Source organism: Pantherophis guttatus, chromosome 6 (assembly GCF_059756535.1).
Source record: "Pantherophis guttatus breed Tessera chromosome 6, ASM5975653v1, whole genome shotgun sequence".
In the NCBI taxonomy this organism is placed as follows: Eukaryota; Metazoa; Chordata; class Lepidosauria; order Squamata; family Colubridae; genus Pantherophis; species Pantherophis guttatus.
Window position 1 is genome coordinate 55,345,780 of NC_142068.1, and position 7,682 is coordinate 55,353,461.

General features: G+C 34.4%; 1 long non-coding RNA gene across 1 annotated transcript; it reads right to left on the reverse strand.

Moving 5' to 3' along the window:
- Positions 1-2,853: 2,853 nt before the first annotated feature.
- LOC117678738 (uncharacterized) lies at positions 2,854-6,258 on the reverse strand. Its single transcript, XR_004595102.3, has 2 exons — positions 6,058-6,258; positions 2,854-5,119 (listed from the first exon to the last, which is right to left on the reverse strand). It is a non-coding gene; the product is annotated as an uncharacterized LOC117678738 (long non-coding RNA).
- Positions 6,259-7,682: the final 1,424 nt, after the last annotated feature.

A 7,682-nucleotide genomic window follows, 5' to 3' on the forward strand; every position in this document is an offset into this window, starting at 1 on the left:
CAATTTTGGGATACAGCTTTTTTCAGTTCCATTGGATAGTCTAACATAGAACTCTGTTCCAGTGATTATTAACTAATTAATTAGTTGCATTTGTATACTGTTAAACACTGTGTATTATAGTGGTTTATAGTATTATTACAAGCAAAAATAAAGTTCAATGTAGGGAAAAAACGATCTTAGAAAATAATACCAATTGTAATAAGTATCAGTGCCCACCTAATATTCACTGACATTTACTTTCAAAATCTCTACTGAATAGCTGAATGTGAAGTTAATTGGTACTATCTGATATCAGTCCTGGGGAAGCTGTTTCATAGAGAAACACCTATCTTTGGGCTCTCACCCATCTTATATCTGGGATGTTGGTGACATCCCAGAATCAATATACTCAATATTTTGATTTCACCTGGAAAAGGCAAGGACCAAGAAGCCAACTCATACTGGCTTTTTAAGGTTAAAACATACATTTTGAACTTCAGCTAAAAACCTACTGGAAGCCAATGCAGGATCCACAGTATAGATATTGTATGGCTATATCCCCTCTTCTCTATTGTCACACAACAAGTGCATTTTGCATCAGCTGCAATTTCAGAGGAGCCTTCAAATATAGCTCCATGTAGAATTTATTATGTTAGTTTAAACAGAAGGTGATGAAGATGTAAGTTAGCATTGTCAACTGCTGAAACTGGGCAAAGGCTCCACTGGTCATAAACTCTTATCTGCACATCCTGAAGGAATTATAAATCTAAAAGGGTACTCAAAACGTAGACCTGCTCTTTGAGGGGGAACTGCCACTTCATCCAAAGTTATCATCAGAGCAGGCAGAAAATCCACTTTGGACAAACTGTCACTCCATTTTGTTGAGATTCAACTTCAGGTTTTTTTCTTATTCAGCTTCCAAGCATTAGATCAAGTTTCTCAGAGTATACTAGTTGTGCCTTAGGTGTTGATTGAATGATTGGCTTGGATGTTTCAGTGCTGTATTCTGTATTTGTTATTTTAATAATTATGATTAATTTTACAAAGATAATGGACCATACATAAAAAGTAACGATACTGAAAAACAATAAAAGCCCTTTTAACACATTTAAACACTATTGAATGTTGCTGGCTTCATCAACTTTAGCAGGGTAAGAAACACATTTCACTGTAAAGTGCATTGATCTTTCAAAAATAGTTGGTCAGACAAGTGGGAAAGCTGGATTTAAATTCATTCACATTTATATTGATTGAACATTAAATATAATTAATTTGATTACTCTCCAGTCAAGTATTTAATCATTTTCCACTTTTGACATTATAAAGTTTGAGAACCATTTTGAATGGGCTGCACTCAAACTCTTTGAGTATGGTGGCGCATAGTTATTGAATAAGTCAATATTCAACTTATCTGATCCTGGTACTGCATGAAACCTATATTAGGAAAGCACCTGCAAGATTTTATTAGATTAACATTTCTCTACCTTGGCATATTTAAGATGTGTTGACTTCAACTCCCAGAATTCCCCAGCCAGCAATGAGAAACCCTGCTGGAAAGGAGATCAATATCTCCTTTTCCATCAGCTGGCCTGACGATAGAATATTTTGGGTGCTGCAGCCCATTTGCATTCAGGAAGCAGATTCAGGTCTGGACAGTGAGCTTCATAATAGAGGTCATGTATTATGCCACTGTCTTATTGGAGGACTGAATGGGCATTGGTTCAGTCACTGCGTGACAGTTGACTCTTTGGGATTTTGTACAATAGGGCTAATTGGGAGAAGATATATAGATGTAGAATTGCCATAATACATTTTAATTACTTTTGCCTAAGTACTGAATGGCATGGGAAATGTGTGCTGAATTGACCCTAATTCTATCATGCTCAATAACTGAGAATGAGGATTTTTATTCTTCCAAAAATTTCTCTTAACAGTTTTGATATAAGTTTGAAAGTTAGTAACAAGTTAGGCAAACCCTGAAATAACCGTATCCTAAAGCTTGAGTTTTAAAGGGTTAAAACTAGCATTTTAAAATTCATATGGAATCATTTGACAACCATAAAAATTCTGGTATATGGTGTGAGATGATGATATCAGTTAACTGGTTAGCAACCTATTTGCTGCATTTTGCATTTTTTGGCAGTGCTTCCAGAAGCTCCAAAGGGGATAAGACACATCTGGCATACTAAATGGAGCCATCGAGGCATGTCCTTATCACTATAAATTTCTGATGAAATAAAAGGGTTCAAGAAAATGGTAGCTATGAACAAACAGTAAATCTGCTCCACATTAGCTAGGACTTCATATTGGACTGTAACTATTAATTTTATTAGCTGATAATTTTAATAAATAGTAATAGCCTTCTACATCTATTTGGTATTTTTATTATACCGAATGACAGAAATCCAAGGTAATAACAGAACCACACAGAAACTCTTTATTTCAGTAACCTTGACAAAGTCACTCTAATTTCTGAACATCTCAGCAATAGATACACCAGTGTCCATGTTCAGCCTTTATTCCCAAACAAAGCTAACAAGTTATGCACCACATTTCCTAATGCTGCATTGGTTGAATTTTTCTTTCCTATGAATAAAAAGTGCAGAAGCAAACAGTTATGATCTGAGACAAAATTGATTAACATGAATTATTTAATCATTTTTTTTACAAACAGTACTAAAATATTTGGTCCTTAACTGTCTAGAACAAAGCCAGATGCTAGTATGGTTTAATGATACTGTAATTACTGTGGTTTGATGTTAAAGGAGTGTATCATACTTGGGCTCCCATTGTTCCTCTTTTGCACTCAATGGGAGGAAATCAGAAGCTTCTGTTTACAATTTAGAACAAATAAGATACTGATTCAATAAGCTATTTACAGATACAAGATAGGGTTTATTGGATTTGGATAAAACAAGTTTGTTAAATATATATGGACTCTTTCATGAACAATCATTTTGTAAAAATTCTCTTCAAGGTTATAAACATCAATTTCAATCCACATATAGTCCCATTGTTCCAGCTGCATTTTATAATCAAAAATTTAGCCTAATTTATCATATAGTCTTTCATTTTATCTTCTATTTCAAATTTTAATTAATAATTGGTAAAATTGCATGTTAAATGTAATTTTTAACAATTACATGTTAATTCTTTATACCTAATTCCATTACAGACTCAATCTTATTATGTTCAAAACCATATTTTTTCTCTACTTTAAAGCTTTATAATAACCGTAAATAAGAAAACTATTAGCAACTATCTCCTTTGCCATCAGTTCTTCTCTTTGATTTTATTTTGTATTCCCTTTGACAAATTCTAGTATCTCACAATAAATTAGCCATTTGTATTTGCTATTATTTCTTGTCTGTAAAATGCTTCTTGTGCTGAGAGCCCCAGAGGTGTCATTGAGCACAACCTACATATCTATCTATTCTGTATTCTTGATATGGGCACATTACATTATCATTTTAAAATGCACATTAACCTTGATTTTGTCATACTACAAATACCCATACTATCCAAAATTCAGACCATGGTCTTCTAACGCAAAAAAAACCCTTCTGTTTCTCAACTGTGCCCATTTTTTCATCCAAACCAAATAACAAGCTGCAAAATATAATTTCAAATTGTGTAAACCCAGTCCTCCCTTTTCCATTGCGTCCTGTAGCACCTTATATTTAACTTATGGGTTTTTTCCCCCTACCACACAAATTTAGATATTTCTTTCTGCCATTTTTAAGTGTTGCATCACTTATCAACATTGATATTATGTGGAACAAAAACACTATTGTAGAAAGGATATTTATTTTTATCAGAAATTCTCCCCAGCAACTATTGTAATTTCTGCCATCTTAACATATCTTTTTAACTTCACTCCATGTCTTCACATTTTGAAATAACATGCAATTCATATTTGTCATAGTGATACCCAGATATTTTACTTTCTTCTCAATCTTAACATTCATTGTATTCCTCAGTTTTGTTTGAACTAGTACTTTCATGTTTTTGTTAACATTACCTTATGTTTGTTCATCTAAAACCTGCTAATCACAAATTAGTTTAGTTTTCCCATTAGTGTTTCAATTCCCTTTAAATGATTTTCCAGAAACAACTCAAGTCACTTGCTTAATTTATAAGATTAATTTACAAATATGTTAACTTATAAGTTTCTTTTTTTAATCTTTATTCCCACAATTATCTCATGTCCTATCCCTATGTTCAGTATTTTAAGAACCAACATAAAAAGAGAGGAGCTAGTGAACATTCCTGCCTCATTTTTGTTTCACAAGGCTTTGTGAAATGAAAATTAGTTTCGTTTGTGCTTTCTTTGAAGTGTAAATAAATCTTCCCCATTTTGTAAAATCCTCTCCAAAGTTCATATCTTCCAAAACTTTGAACAGGAAAGCCCAATTCAAATTATCAAAGGCCTCCTCTGCATCTAAGAAAATCATTGTGGCATGTTTTTCATTATGTTGATCCAAATATTCTAACATTGTCCTTTTAATTAAAAAAAAATTCATATTGATCCTCACAAATAAATTCTTGCAAAATTATTTTCAGTCTATCAGCAATAATCATTGTGAACAATGATTATTCAATTATGTTATCAGTTTGTAGTCTCTCGTTAAAGTCAAATCCTGTTCCTATTTAGGTATTAGGGTGATATCTGCCTCTTTCCAGCTCTTTGACAACTTTCCTCCCTGAAGGAGTTTATTTTAAAGATTGTAAAAGTTCATCCTCAAAACATTTATAATAAGAACCTGATAATCCATCTGATCCAGGTATTTTTCCTGCTTTAATCTTTTTTTTATAGCTTCAGAAACTTCCCTTATTGTTATAGGTCCATTCATAATCTGTTTCTGATCCTCTGTAATCCTCAGTAAATTTTGCTCTTTAGGTATTCATCTATTTCTCCAGAGAGATGTCACTTGCTTCATAGAATAATATTGATGAGATGCTTTTTTTCCATGGCCATGTTATCTATTAATACCATATCACCATCTTGTATTTTCAATATTATTTTCTTTTCTTTTTCTTTTCTTAATTTATATGCCAACTGTTTCCCTGGTTTGTTTGTAAACTCAAAGGATTTTTTTCCCTTTGCATAACTCATTTTGGATTCCATAGATAACTGCTCCTAAAAGAGAGAGAGAAAAAATCATTATTTGAAAAAGTTAATTAAGACATAATTTGCCTACGAGACACTCATATTAGAAAAAAGGCAAAATATTTGATTTATAAAAATGTGGGTGAAGAATTCATTTTATCACGAACTAAAAAAGAAAATTGCTTTATATATAAACCCCCAACTTAAAGCAGAACTTGTATTGACTGATGACCCATGGTGTCCCTGGTCTTTGATTGTAATAAACTTGATTTGATTTGATGACCTATGGTAGATTTGTTGATTTTGATTTTGAGAATTTGTGCTCCAAATGAGAGTAAAGTATTGTTTTATAAGGGCCTTTGGGAGAGATTAATTGGCTTCTGTTGTAAAAATGGATACTTGATTGGGAATTAAAATGGAATGATTAACCACAACCGGTCAGAACTGATCAGGCCAGTCAAACCTTATTGCCTTCTTTGACAAAGTGACTAAATTAATGGATTGGGAAAATGCTCTGGACATAGTTTACTTAGACTCCAGTAAGGCATTTGAAAAAGTAGACTACAGCCTACTTCTTGGGAAGATAGAAAAAGTGGGATAGACAGCATCCAGATGGATTCACAACTGGTTGACCAACCTCACTCAACATGCAGCCCTCAATGGAATTGTTCCATCATCTACATGGAGGGAAGCATGCAGAGGGCTACCTTAAAGTTCTGTGTTAGGGCCATTACTCTTCAATATCTTCCTAAATAATTTAGAGGGAATAGAAGGGGAAACTCATCAAATTTGCAAATGACACCAAGCTGGAAAATTACCCAGACTTTAGAAAATAGACTCAGGATTCAGAATAATTTTGACAGACTTTAGCATTGGCCCTATCCAACAAAATGCAATTCAGTAGTGAGACAGTAAAGTGCTGCACCTAGGCAGAAAAGTCAAAGGCACAGCTATAGAATAGGTGGTACCTGGCTTAATAGTAGTAACCATAAGAGGGATTTAGGTGTCCTAGTGGGCCATCACTTAAGTATGAGCCAGCACTATGCTTCAGCTTCCAAAAAACCAATGCATCCTGGGTTCAATAGGGATAGTATCAAGATCATGAGAAGTGATAGTACTGCTCTGTGCTGTACTAAAGAGGCCACATTTGGAATGTTGAGTCCAGTTCTGGTTGCCATGATACAAAAAAGATGCTGAGGAACTAGAAGGAGTGCAGAGAAGAGCCAACAAAGATGATAAGGGGTTGGGAGTCTAAACCATATGATGAATGGCAAAGGGAACCAAGTATGTAGTCTAGCTTCCAATACTGGGTGTCACGGAGAAGAGGAATCTGATCTATTCTCCAAAGGACATGAGGGTAGGACAAAAAGTAATGGGTGGAAGATCATTAAAGAGAGATCCAACCTAGAAGAAAATTTTCTGAGAGTGAGAACAATTGATCAGTGAAACGGTTTGCCTCTAAAGTTGTGGGTGCTCCATCATTGGAGGTTTGTAAGAAGAGATTGGACAGCAACTTGTCTGAAATTATATAGGGTCTCCTGCTTGAGCAGGGGTTGGACTAGAAGACCTCCAAGGTCCCTTCCAACTCTGTTATTCTGTAAGACCTCATGAAGTTCATAAGATCTACTTAAGAATAAATGTAATTAGCATAAATATTGCATTTTGTGTGGAGAATGAAACTGAAGTTACTGTATATTGAAGTTGCTAATAAATCCAACCAGATAAATGCAGGGGCAGCATTGTATTGTTCAAGGATGCTGATAAAAGTATTGTTCACCAAAATGCCATAAATCAACAGTCATGCATCTAAAACCAAAAATTTGCCTTAATCATCCTCATATATCTGTGAGGAAGAATGTACAACTGGCTTTGTGAAGGGAGCAATGAACTTCTAAGGGAGCAATGTAGACTAATTCCTAAGAAAACGAAAAAGGTGTGAAAGAAACTCAAAATAATCCCCTCTTGATTGTGTTTGATAAGAGAAACCCTAACAAGCTTTTAGTTTATTCTACCCCAGAGTAATAAAAAGCATTCCTGCAATCCCTGTTCCTTCTGTTCCTTGACCTGGCCTACCTTTACCTTGAAGGGCTGACAAGCTAGTAAGCATGCTGCTCCATCACAGAGGCTTGATTACACAAAACTAATGATTCTGGATTTGACCCTCACCCCCTGAAAATGAGGGACAAGCCGCTGTTTCTCCCAGTATAAAAGGAGCTGATGTAGTTGGGCCAATTCCAGTGGAGATATGTTGCCGACATCCATCTAGGCCTTGACACAGGTGTCAAATTAAAGGAAATATGAATACATATGAATACTTGTCTGGACAGGAAGTAAGGGCAGAATTACTCATTTTTTTTATTTCAGACCCTTCTGATTATTCTATCTTATCTAAGCAGTGATTAACTGAGGTACATGGAATCTTGCATTTGTTGACATATTTATTGTCGTTTTCAAAGACAAATATGATTGCTAGGTTGCCAAATATGTTTTCTGAATTTTAAGAGTACCGAAATTACAAGACTGAACACAGCAACTGCATTCATTTAAATATATTCCATCCTTCATCTCAGTGAACAAAATTAATAGTTCTTTC